Source organism: Eptatretus burgeri, chromosome 2, assembly GCF_056783735.1.
Source record: "Eptatretus burgeri isolate ZD-2024b chromosome 2, Ebu_testis_v1, whole genome shotgun sequence".
Classification (NCBI taxonomy): domain Eukaryota; kingdom Metazoa; phylum Chordata; class Myxini; order Myxiniformes; family Myxinidae; genus Eptatretus; species Eptatretus burgeri.
The window spans coordinates 10424965-10437627 of NC_140962.1; the positions used below are offsets into that span (position 1 = coordinate 10424965).

General features: G+C 54.5%; 1 protein-coding gene across 1 annotated transcript in view; it reads right to left on the reverse strand.

Annotated features, from left to right (window-relative positions):
* Nucleotides 1-12663, reverse strand: part of LOC147031409 (uncharacterized) — a 239858-nt gene that overhangs the window by 167672 nt on the left and 59523 nt on the right.

Below are 12663 nucleotides of genomic sequence, written 5' to 3' on the forward strand. Positions count from 1 at the left end.
TTGGCGGAGAGCTGCTGCAAACCCGGACCATGGACCAATCACGCGTCCCCGGGAGTGGTCCAAAAAAGCCCATCCGGAAAGGTTAAAAAACAGCTCTTTTCACCGGATCTTTCTCTCTTGTGCCGTCAACCTCACAGGGGCTGGACGCACCAAGGCTGCGTGCGTGGGCTGCGCCGATAAGAGGACATCACCACCATTTTTGCCACGCTGCGTGTGTGGGCTTGGCTGATAGGAGAACGTTGCTGCCATTTTGCCACCCTGCGTGCGTGGGCTGGGCCGATAGGAGGACGTCGCCGCCATTTTGCCACGCTGCATGCTCGGGCTGGGCGCTCGAATCCAGCGACATCGGCTTGTCACGAGCCGCATTCGTGCCTTCCACGCCCTTCCTCTCGTCCAGGAGGCACCACCAAGTACTCCGTATCTTGTATGCATGTTGTCCAAGCCTAAGGCTTATTTTGTTAGGGCCCCCCTGCGAAACCCGTATCCGTAGCTCCCTAGATAAGGGCGGGTTATAGATGAATTATAACGTTATCACGAATGCTTTGCTTGTGTCGTGTTCCTCGATGTTTCCCCAATAAATCTGGCTGATTCATACGAAATTTGGCGCAGTGAATTTATCCGTGTCGCGCTGAAGAACAATCGCTCGATTTGTATTTCAAACCAAACTGGCTACGGATTGCGGCAGACTTCGCTCGGTCTCTGATCAAACCCAGTCTGTAGCCGGGGTATATCCCCAATGGGCAAGGCACAGGGGTACTTTGGTATCGTGATCTTAGGCGTGTGAACCAAGACCTGTGCCGAACTAGCCGGCGATATTGTTGCGAATCTGGAAGCCATGAGCACTGAACATACAGGTCCTATAGAACAGTTATATCGGTAAGTATGTGTTTTTAGTTAGGGTCCCTGTCCCATGTCTAATGGGTAATTAAATGTGCATGCGCTGCGAAGTTACTTTGATAGTCAGGGTATTCTTATATTTTTACACCACCATCAACTACAACGCCAGCATCACCCTCACCTTCACCTCGCTCTGGCCGACGCCATGGTGGGCGGAGTTCAAGGAGGAGCCTCACGGCGGCTCGCGACCAATCAGCATGCTACGAGTGACAAGGCCGCCGCTCAGCCAATCAGATCCCGCGACGGTGAAAAGGGCGGTCCGCCCCCGGGCCAATCGACGGACTTGCCACTCATTTTGGCAAATGACAGGGCGACGAGCGATTCTGCACGCCAAAATCGTCCAGTGAGGGAGAGTGGGGAGGGCAGAGGCATCTCTCCCCTCCCCCCCCCACCAGAGAAGGGTGAATAAGGTTGCGGCGCGATCGGAGGAGGAGAGATCCTTCCTCCACAAGAACCGCAAGTCGGTTGCGCGCCGTCTCTGTCGGTGAATGAGAGAGTTTTTGAGATAGTTGATGACCATCGAGCAGGCAAGGTTGTGGTCAATCTGACGGGCAGGTTCAACAAGTTTGGAGTTATCAGCCCTCGCTTTGACGTTCAACTCAAAGACTTGGAGAAGTGGCAGAGAAACCTCCCGCCTTCTGGACAGTTTGGGATACAGTGGAAAGTTTTGGTTGCCAGGGCAAGCGCTGAAGGGAGCTCTGGGTTCTGCTCACGTCTTGCTGGCGCCTGGTTCGTCTGCTCTTGTCATCCAAACCACACGAGGTGGACAGGTCCATGACCTTCTGGGAATCTGTGTGTGTGTCTGTAGGTGGGCCCTTCTGTAAGTAGGAATTTTTCAAGTGCTCTTTGCTGTACATACTTGTATCTCTATAGTCGGATAACTCTGCTTCTTGCATGCTCCCCCCTTTCCCCCATTATGAAGAAATACATTTGTTAAATGTATCAGCTCGTTTTTGTGCTTCTTTTATTGGCTTAGCATGGCGCGTGTTGGTGAATTACAAAGGAAGTTGCCGCTGTAAATGTACATTTGGACTGACGGGACTTCGGCAACCATCTGCTCGGGTTGCGCACGGATCGGGCACGCTAACGGTTCAACTCGTACGAGTGCCATCGAGGGTGTGAATACTCGGTAACTCGCCACGTGGATCTCTAGGTATTTTGAAGATTGGCAAATAACCCGATACCACGTGGTGGAATTGACGATTCACGGTCCGGGAAGGGACCCGTACCCTCAGAGTTTTCTGAAAGGTACGATCTAGATTCCGGGTGTTTGGTAGAGTTGACCCGACTGCCCCACCCAGCGGTCATGCTCGCAGCCAATACCCGGCTCCGCAACAATATAACCCGTGAGACGGCAGTGCTGTTAAGCGCTCCTGAATCAACAATATATATATATATATATATATATATATATATATATATATATATATATATATATATATATATATATATATATATATATATATATATATATATATATATATATTGTTGTGGTTGACGAAATTCGCAAACCACCATTCAGGTCCCTTAGGTGAGATATCTCTGTAAGTATATGTGTAGTTAGGCCCAAACCCGTTGTTTCGAGGGAATAAATGTCATTCATTCGGGCTGCGACCCCTCTAGATAGCCGTTTTTCTTATACTATCTTTATTTTGGACCAGCCGCCATTACGACCACCACCAACCACGTCTCAACAGCCATCACACAACAACCACCAGCCGCAACGCCGCTTCACAACAACAACAACGCCAACAGCCACGACCTTTACCGTCACATCTCGCTCTCGCAACCATCGCATCACCGCCATTTCCGCGCCGCTTGTGGGCACCGATACTGGACTCGTGCAGGGCGCGCACCGAGCAGCGTGTGCAGAAACATCACAGCCTTTCCGAAGAAAACGGATCAAAAACGACTCACGCCCACTTCTGTTCCGTCCTATCGGCGAGCGTGGGGCGATTTGGCCCCGCCTCCAGGTGCGTCGGAGTGTGGTCGCTATATGCAAATTCATGGATCAAAAGGCATTCACGCCCACTTTTCCTCGGTCCAATGGGGAGCCAGCCAGAGGTGTAGGGTCGAAGGTAAAGGGCCGAAGGCGAAGGAGCGAGGCCCCGGGGGCTATAAAGGGCTGCGTTCGCTCGCCAAACGAGGCAGTCGGTGGAGTTGGGAAAAGAAGTAGTAGTAGTCAGTCAAGTCAGTTCGGAGTTGAGTTGGGAAGAGCCAGTCAAGAGAAGAGTCGGAGAAAGCAGTTGGACGGAGCTTTGGAGAGGTGGCGGCGGCGAAGGCAGTCGAGGGGGTGCTCGTGTCAGAGTCGGGGAGCTGCGGAGAGGAGAGGCCGGTAACGCGACCGAGGTCGCGGTGGAGACGCTCGTCGCAGGACCCGAGCCAGCGAGATATCCTCATCCCCCCCCCCCGAGCATCAACAACCCCCTCCTGTTTCCCCCCCACGCTGAGATAGTGCGAGAAGGGGGCCCCGTTCCCACCCCATACCAGACACTGTCCGCGAGGCCCGCGGAGTCGGGGCGCCACCGCCATTTTGCGGCTCATCAGACGGGTAGGCCCGACGCGGTCTCGGCCCCAGGCCCGTCTGCCCCCATCATCCTTGAGGGTGGTCCATTTCTTTTGCTTTGAGTATATGTGTTGTCGGCGCCGTCTGTGAAGTAAAACTGTATAAGTGTTGCCGTGTGCTCGGTAGTCGGTTAGATCTGCATTGTCTTTTGCTTTTACATTTGCTTTTTGTGCATTATTGTGTGTTTCTTCTTCTTCTTTTACATTTGCTTTTGGTGTAATTGTATATGTGTGCTTTCCGTTCATCGCGAAATAAATGTGCTTTATGTTGAACTGTTTTCCCGTTTCGCTTCGTCTTTTCCTTTATTGAATCTCCATCTTACTTCACGTAAAGGGTTGGTCATGGGCTAAAACGCCCGATAATTAATCGAACCGTCGAGGCCGACGATAACACCGCTCGGTTATCCCGATAGTACGGAACGGGTCGCTTAAAGTGGCCCGTGTCCGAAGTCGACCTGCGGCGAGGTGCGATCGCCCGGTCTACCCTCCGTGTGGGTACTTAGGTAGGTCGAATTTGGCGAGCAACCCTATCCCACGCGGGGGGCCGATTGGCACGATCGTGGTGAGGCCGAAAGGTCCACCCGTGACTAGTTCCCGGCGTTAGTCCGAGAGGGTCACGACGGGATTGTCCGTCGGGTGGGCGACGTGCCGCGATTCGAGTTACGTGGCCGTTCGCACGCCGGCGGGCGCGAATCAGCAACACTGGTGTCAGGTCGTGCGATATAAACTCATCGCCCTCCTCGCGGCACTGGTATCGGAGAACGGGAAAACGGGCTCTCCTGTCTCCAGCTAAATTCACGGGAATCTTTCCAGGGGTGAGAGGAGCGACCCCCGATTCCCTCCAAATTACGAGCGATTTAAATTAACCCTTTACGAGAAATAAGATGGCGTCTCAAGGCGAGCGGGAGCCGGGGGTATTAGAAATGTATATGTGTAGTAATGTAGAATCCATGGTCCAGGATGAAATCCCCGTGCAGGAAATGTTGGTTGTGCAGGAACACGAACTCGTCCAACTGAACCCAGAGCCCGAAATAGGTACGGCGGCGGCCGCGGTGTATGACACCTCCCCTCCCCCTCTCCACCAAAACCTCCCGATCCTGGCCGAATCGGCTCACCCAAGCGCACCCGACATGGCCCAGCTATTCGCCATGCTGGCGGCAATGACAGCGAGGATGGATACAAACACAAATGAAATGAAAAACGAAATAAAAGGCATGAACAAGCAAATGAACGAAATGAAAACGAAAATGGAAACAAACGCACTCGAAATGAAAAAGCTGCGGGGTGAGACGCAGAACATGGGCCAAAGCCTGCAGGCGGGCATGAAGGCAGTAACCGGGGAGCTTAAATGGCGACTCCACGTGTGGGAGCGAACGAGCTGGGAGGGAGTGCAACGGCTGTCGGGCCCGCGGTGGAGGCGGGTAAGGAAAAAATAATTCGGGAGACAAGAGACGAGGTGAAAGTAATTGGGAGGGAGAGGAAAGAACAATTAATACGGAAAGCAAGGATGAGGTACGCGGAGATCGTGAAAGAGCAAGGAGTGAAAAACAGGGAAGGACGGGAGCGACTTAAAGAGAAAGCAAGGTTGACCTACATAAAGATAAGGGAAAGACGCCAGACAGAAGCGGAGACTAATAGACAGGAGGGGACAACAGGAACTTATAAATGTATAGAGACACGGGAGACAGAAAAAATAGAGAGACTGCATGATAATGACAAGGCTAGAGACGTACACACACACACGGAGGTAGTGGAGGATAGTGAGGGTGAGCTCGCGGACTGGGTGGAGGCCCGGTGCGAGCAGCTGGATAGCCTCCTCCAGGAACGAGGGGAGGAAGTATTCCTCCTTGAGGCGAGTCACGACCAGGTGGGTTCGGTCGTGCTTTGCGAGGTTGAGGGGATGGGTGCTGTGGACAGGTGCACGGAGAGCTTGGGGGGTATAGAGGCCCCGGAGACCCTTGTGGGGACACGAATTCCCAGTGTGGTTGTCCCGGTGTGTGGTGTCGAGGTGTGTGTTCACGAGTGTGGCGAAATGCGTGCTGCAACGCACGCATAGCGCGGGTGCAAGGGCGTGCGTGAGAGCGACCGGGTGGGTGACAAAGACCCCGTGTGTGGAAGCGACCCTGTGTGTGAGTGGTGTGGTGGTAAGTGTGCAGAAGGGCGTGCTTCCCAGCACGCCGTGTGTGGATGAGGCACCGCGGATGAGTTCCCCCGCGTGTGTGAGTGAGGCACGGTGTATGAGTGAGGCACCGCGGATGAGTTCCCCCGCGTGTGTGAGTGAGGCACGGTGTATGAGTGAGGAACCGCGGATGAGTGCCCCCGCGTGTGTGAGTAGTATGGTTTGTGTGAGGGAAATGGCACGAGTGAGTGAAAGGCCGCGAGTGAGTGGAGCCACGTGTGCAAGGGAAATGGCATGCGTGAGTGAGCGGCCGAGTGTGAGAGAGACAGCGTGTGCAAGGTCGTTGTGTGTAAGGGAGATGTCGGTCGGCATGTGTGAACATGCAGCCGCGTCTCCCGGTGTGAGTTTAATGGTGAGGTGTGTGAGCGTCGTAACACGCGGGAGTGCGTGGGTCGAATGTCGACGACGGCGACATGTGAGGGACAAAAGCCGAGTAGCGGCTGTAGTTGTTTCGGGGACCGTGCCGGGTTCACCCAGCAGTGAGCACGAGGTCCGTGCTGTGCAACGCACGAGGCCCCCACGTGCTCGCTTGCGAGAGTGAAGTCCCGGTCCGGAAACGCCAGCGGTGGATTTGCCGATCCCGCGGACGGACAAAGTTTAGGCAGGATTACGGATTTGGACCGGACGGGTTCTCCACGCGATCGTGTGTGTTAAGCTCCAACGGGCAAAGCACATGTGTTCGCGTGGGGAACCTCTCGAGACGTGGGGCTTGTTTTTTTATGCGCACGGTGACGTCATGGCTGCACGTGGGGTTGGAATCCGGCAGGAGGGGTATCCCTGCCGGATGGTACCGTCCAAGGAGGGACGAGGTACACGTGCAGCTGCATGACGTCACGGTCAGGTGCAAAGTGCGCGAGCTGTGAGTTGCCGTGCTGGTGCTGCGCATGAGAAAAAAAAAAAAAAAAAGCAAGCCTCACTTTCGGGTGTACAGGATTCCTGGGCAAGGGGTGGGAGACCCCCTTAAAAGGGCACAGGATGGAAACTAGTTAGGGGGAAGGGTTAGCTTAGCTAGACCGGCTCCATGGGGCAGGGGTAAGTCCTCATGGGGCCCGTGGAATGGATTAGTTAGAGGGATGATAGCGAGATTTAGGGTGGGTAAATAATTTTTGGGACATTTGAGAACAGTGACAGACAGTGAATGTGTAGAGGGGACGTAGTTTAGCTACGTAGTGTTAAAAGGAACGTGCTGTAGTTTAAGGGACGACGTGGGAGCACAAGTTAGTTAGGGGAGGTAGTTAGAAGGATGGCAGAGTTCAGCGGTGAGTGTGTTGAAGAGTTGGTGAGTGAAGTGGAAGCATGTGCTTGGTGAGTGAGTGAGGCCAGCGGGTCTGTGTGAGTGGAGCGAATGGGGAATGCATGGTGCGATGAGTGATTGGGGGGAGGAGTGACTCCCGCCCAAGGGACCCCGGGGTCAGTGTAGAGTGAGTTAGGGGGTTAGTCAAATTTACAAAATGGAGGTCGTTTTGTTGTTGGTGGGTGTGTAGGCTCGAAACCGGTTTGGAGGGGTGCAGGAGCCCTGTTGACGGGCTGGGAACGTGGCTGCGAAAGGTGAGTATCGCTGAGTGGGTACCCCGGGTACCAGGCTAGTCGGCCGTAGTAGGCCAAGGGTCTATGGGGGGGCCGGGATAGCGTAGTGGGCACGGGTGCGCCTGCTTGGTGCGGGGGCCTGGGGCGCCATTAGCCGCGTGGGCAGTGTTGTGGGCACGGGTGACCCTCAGAAAGGGGCCTTGGGAAGCCAGCCTGCCACGTGTGCGTTTCAGGGGAGGTGCCATGGGGGGCACTCCCCAGTGTTAGGGAGCTGGTAGGCTCGGAGGCAGTGTAGTGCCCGGGGGTGCCATAGCGGGAGATTCGGCAGAGGGTCATGCCTGCCAAAGGGAGCCACGTGTCCCAGCCATGAGACCGTGTGAGGGCACGGAGAGAAAATTGGGGGGCGAGGCCCGAAATTGTGAGGACACCAACACAGGCGACGGGAATCTGGGTTGTTAGAACCAATAGTTTAAGCGAGAGGCGCTTGTTGAAAGCCCCGGGGTAGTTTAACAGTTAACGGTTAGGGTAGATTAGGAAGTGTACCCCTCCGCACCATCCATCCCCTCGCTCTCGTTGTGGGCCGCTGGACCCACTTTGGGTTAGATCGCTGAACTCTGGGGAGGCCATTCTGAGGCTTCATTGGGCCTCGACACAGGACGCTAGCTCTCCCTTGTTCCCCCTCCGGGAAGGGAACGTAGGGGTTGGGAGTAGGCTAGGTGACAGGATAGGTTTGCCGAACAAGGACAGTACAGGGGGTTAGGGGACGATTTATAGTGGGGAAGTAAAAATAAAAAAAATAAGTTGGGGCTAAATTGGGGTTTGACAAATTAAGGGAGTGGGTATAGACAGTGACAGGCAAAGGCGATAGGTTGGGAGGGAGACCGTAGGGTAGGTCCGAGCCCGCCTTCCGAGTGGCCAGCACCACCGCACTCCCTCCACCAACCTCCACTGAACGGCAAAGGCTGGCCAGCTTCATCTGCTGGCTGCGTTGCTGCAAGGCAAAGGCCGGCCCACTTCATCGGCAGCTGTTGTTTTGCTGCAAGGCCTGTGCCGGCTGGATCGTCTGCAGCTGTTTTCTGCAAGGCCTGTGCCATCGGCTGGCCGTGTTTTGCTTCAAGGCCTGTGCCGGCCACTTCATCTGCTGGCTGGCTGTTTTTCTTCAAGGCCTGTGCCGGCCAGTTCATCTGCCGGCTGTGTTTGCCTGCAGCGGCCTTGTTCTGCAGGCTGTGTTTGCCTGATCACCTTTGCCATGCCATGCCCACTGCCCCTGTTCACCAGCCCTGTTCAATTTTTGCTTTGCCCCCCCCCTGTTCATTGCCATGTGCGCCAGGATCAAGGCAACAGTTTGCAAGCTGCAAGAACTGCCCTGTTGGCAGCTACAACACGGGCCTGCAGTGGCGGCCCGTGCACCGTGTTTGTGTTCATCCATCCATTCGTTGTGTTCATTGCGTGTGCCACTTGAGCTGGCACGGAGACTGCATTTGTGCAGCCCATGCACCGTTGTGGTTCACTGCGTTCAGTTCAAAAGGGAAGGCCTTGGACTGCGTGTGAGCAGCCGGCCACGTTCCCTGTCACCTGCATTGTTTGAGCCAGAGACTGCATGCAAGCAGCCTGGCTCCCTGCTAACTGCTTTCTTTTTGCAGAGTTCATTGATCCTGGGCCATGGTTTAGTGTAAAATTTGTAAGTTAAGGTTAAGATGTACTGTAAATATGAGTGCGCCCCCGGCATGTCTGTCCTAGCGCCGGCAATTTTATTTAAGTCGTCCGTGTGAGTGAGTTTGTTTAGGTAGTTACTCAGCCCTCAGGTTATTTATTTTGGGGACACGAATACCATGAATGTCGCACTCAGGGATCCGTAGGTAAAATGTACGAGGGGAAAACTACACATGATGGCACATGATGGCACACTCGGGACGAGTCTGTAAAAAGGGGAGGGGGTAGTGTTGTGGTTGACGAAATTCGCAAACCACCATTCAGGTCCCTTAGGTGAGATATCTCTGTAAGTATATGTGTAGTTAGGCCCAAACCCGTTGTTTCGAGGGAATAAATGTCATTCATTCGGGCTGCGACCCCTCTAGATAGCCGTTTTTCTTTTACTATCTTTATTTTGGACCAGCCGCCATTACTACCACCACCAACCACGTCTCAACAGCCATCACACAACAACCACCAGCCGCAACGCTGCTTCACAACAACAACAACGCCAACAGCCACGACCTTTACCGTCACATCTCGCTCTCGCAACCATCGCATCACCGCCATTTCCGCGCCGCTTGTGGGCACCGATACTGGACTCGTGCAGGGCGCGCACCGAGCAGCGTGTGCAGAAACATCACAGCCTTTCCGAAGAAAACGGATCAAAAACGACTCACGCCCACTTCTGTTCCGTCCTATCGGCGAGCGTGGGGCGATTTGGCCCCGCCTCCAGGTGCGTCGGAGTGTGGTCGCTATATGCAAATTCATGGATCAAAAAGCATTCATGCCCACTTTTCCTCGGTCCAATGGGGAGCCAGCCAGAGGTGAAGGGTCGAAGGTAAAGGGTCGAAGGCGAAGGAGCGAGGCCCCGGGGGCTATAAAGGGCTGCGTTCGCTCGCCAAACGAGGCAGTCGGTGGAGTTGGGAAAAGAAGTAGTAGTAGTCAGTCAAGTCAGTTCGGAGTTGAGTTGGGAAGAGCCAGTCAAGAGAAGAGTCGGAGAAAGCAGTTGGACGGAGCTTTGGAGAGGTGGCGGCGGCGAAGGCAGTCGAGGGGGTGCTCGTGTCAGAGTCGGGGAGCTGCGGAGAGGAGAGGCCGGTAACGCGACCGAGGTCGCGGTGGAGACGCTCGTCGCGGGACCCGAGCCAGCGAGATATCCTCATCCCCCCCGAGCATCAACAACCCCCTCCTGTTTCCCCCCGCGCTGAGATAGTGCGAGAAGGGGGCCCCGTTCCCACCCCATACCAGACACTGTCCGCGAGGCCCGCGGAGTCGGGGCGCCACCGCCATTTTGCGGCTCATCAGACGGGTAGGCCCGACGCGGTCTCGGCCCCAGGCCCGTCTGCCCCCATCATCCTTGAGGGTGGTCGATTTCTTTTGCTTTGAGTATATGTGTTGTCGGCGCCGTCTGTGAAGTAAAACTGTATGTGTTGCCGTGTGCTCGGTAGTCGGTTAGATCTGCATTGTGTGTTTCTCTTTTATATTTGCTTTTTGTGCATTATTGTGTGTTTCTTCTTCTTTTACATTTGCTTTTGGTGTAATTGTATATGTGTGCTTTCCGTTCATCGCGAAATAAATGTGCTTTATGTTGAACTGTTTTCCCGTTTCGCTTCGTCTTTTCCTTTATTGAATCTCCATCTTACTTCACGTAAAGGGTTGGTCGTGGGCTAAAACGCCCGATAATTAATCGAACCGTCCAGGTTGACGGTAACACCGCTCGGTTATCCCGATAGTACGGAACGGGTCGCTTAAAGTGGCCCGTGTCCGAAGTCGACCTGCGGCGAGGTGCGATCGCCCGGTCTACCCTCCGTGTGGGTACTTAGGTAGGTCGAATTTGGCGAGCAACCCTATCCCACGCGGGGGGCCGATTGGCACGATCGTGGTGAGGCCGAAAGGCCCACCCGTGACTGGTTCCCGGCGTTAGTCCGAGAGGGTCACGACGGGATTGTCCGTCCGGTGGGCGACGTGCCGCGATTCGAGTTATGTGGCCGCTCGCACGCCGGCGGGCGCGAATCCGCAACAATATATATATATATATATATATATATATATATATATATATATATATATATATATATATATATATATATATATAAAGATATATATAAAGATATATATATATATATATATATATATATATATATATATATTTGTTGCGAATTCGCACCAGCCGGCGTGCGATCGGCCGCGTAACTCGAATCGTGACTGCGTCGCCCACCAGTCGGACAATTCAGTCGTGACCCTCCTTGGAACTACCACCAGGAGCTAGTCACGGGTGGGGGTTTAACCTCACCACGATCGTGCCAATTGCCCACCCACGCAGGATAGGATTGCTCGCCAAATTCGACATACCTAAGTACCTGCGCGAGTAGTCGACCGGGCGATCGTACCTCGCCGCAGGTCAGCCAAGGACACGAACTGCTTAAGTGGTCCATTCCGTGCTACAGTGATAACCGAGCGGTGTTATCGCCGACCTCGACAATTGTGATTCTGTTTACTGGGTGCTTACACACCTCTACCAATTTCTTCCGTGATGCAAGATGGCACTTTCAAAACAGGGAATAGGACGCAACGAACAGGAAACAGTTCAATAAGCACATTTATTAGACATTGCACGTAGTTACAGTCACAGCAATGAATCATGCACGTATGTACAGTCAAAGCAAGCAGATAAAAGAATTACCACCGAATAAAGCATATTATTCGCACACACAGTCACTTAAACAAGTCCACTTACTAGACGGCGCCACCACATGCATTTATACAAAAAGCAAAGAAAAGCCACCCCCAAAGACAAGGGTGGCAGACAGGTCAGTGGACCAAATGTGCCGTGGAGCCTGGATGAACGGTCAGGCCCACGAGACCGAAGGGTCTTACCCGCGCCCTCGTGGCACGACGGTGGGCAGGTCGCGACGTCTACTCCCCCACGGCCTGGCGTGGCCGCGCCTGTCCTCGGGTACCCGGCTTGGTCGGTGAGCTCTCTCCGGCGTTCTCCACCCGGATGCGCAGGCTCGCGCCACACAGCAGGCACCACGGAACGGACGGGGTTACCGGCGCTCTCTCAGCGCGGATGCTCAGTATGGGGGGAATTGCTGATGCTCTCTCAGCACGTCATTGCCCTCTTAGCCAGTCGATGCACTTTTAGCGAGTTGACGCTCTCTTAGCGAGTTGACACTCAAACGAGCACCCTGGACCGCCTTGGCTCCGGCAAACTCTCCCTGGCTGTGGTCTCCACTTCGCCCCTTTTCCCGGCGGTGGTCTCCACGGAGCCCTCTGGTTTGCCTCCGAGCCCCTCTCCGCGTCCCTGCTCCGTTCACCAACCCTCGCTCTGACACCACGACCATGTCCCCACAACCGGCTGACTTGAGCTCCGTCTCTCGAAAACTGAACCCAGACTGACTTGTAACTGATCGCGAGCTCGTCTCCCCCACCAATGACTGCGAGCTCATTTCACCAACACTGGCAAACGACCCACCGACACTTCTCTCGACACTGCCTTGAGCTCCGTAAAACCGACTGGCCCTGAGCTCCGTTCTACTCGCTCTTTGATAGGGCCAGTGAAGCGAGAATCGACCCCTGACCGTTGACCTCCAACCCCGGCAAAGCCGACGTGGTAGAAATCACCAAAACACTCGCTCGACAGCGTGACCCCTGACTCCGGCAGAGCCGATGTGTGTAATTCACCAAGGCTTCGCCTCGACAGCGCGGCTTCGTCCCGGCCGAGCCGATGTGTGTAAATTCACCGAGGCTTTGCCTCGACAGCGCGACTTCGACCCCGCCGAGCCGATGTGTGTAAATTCACT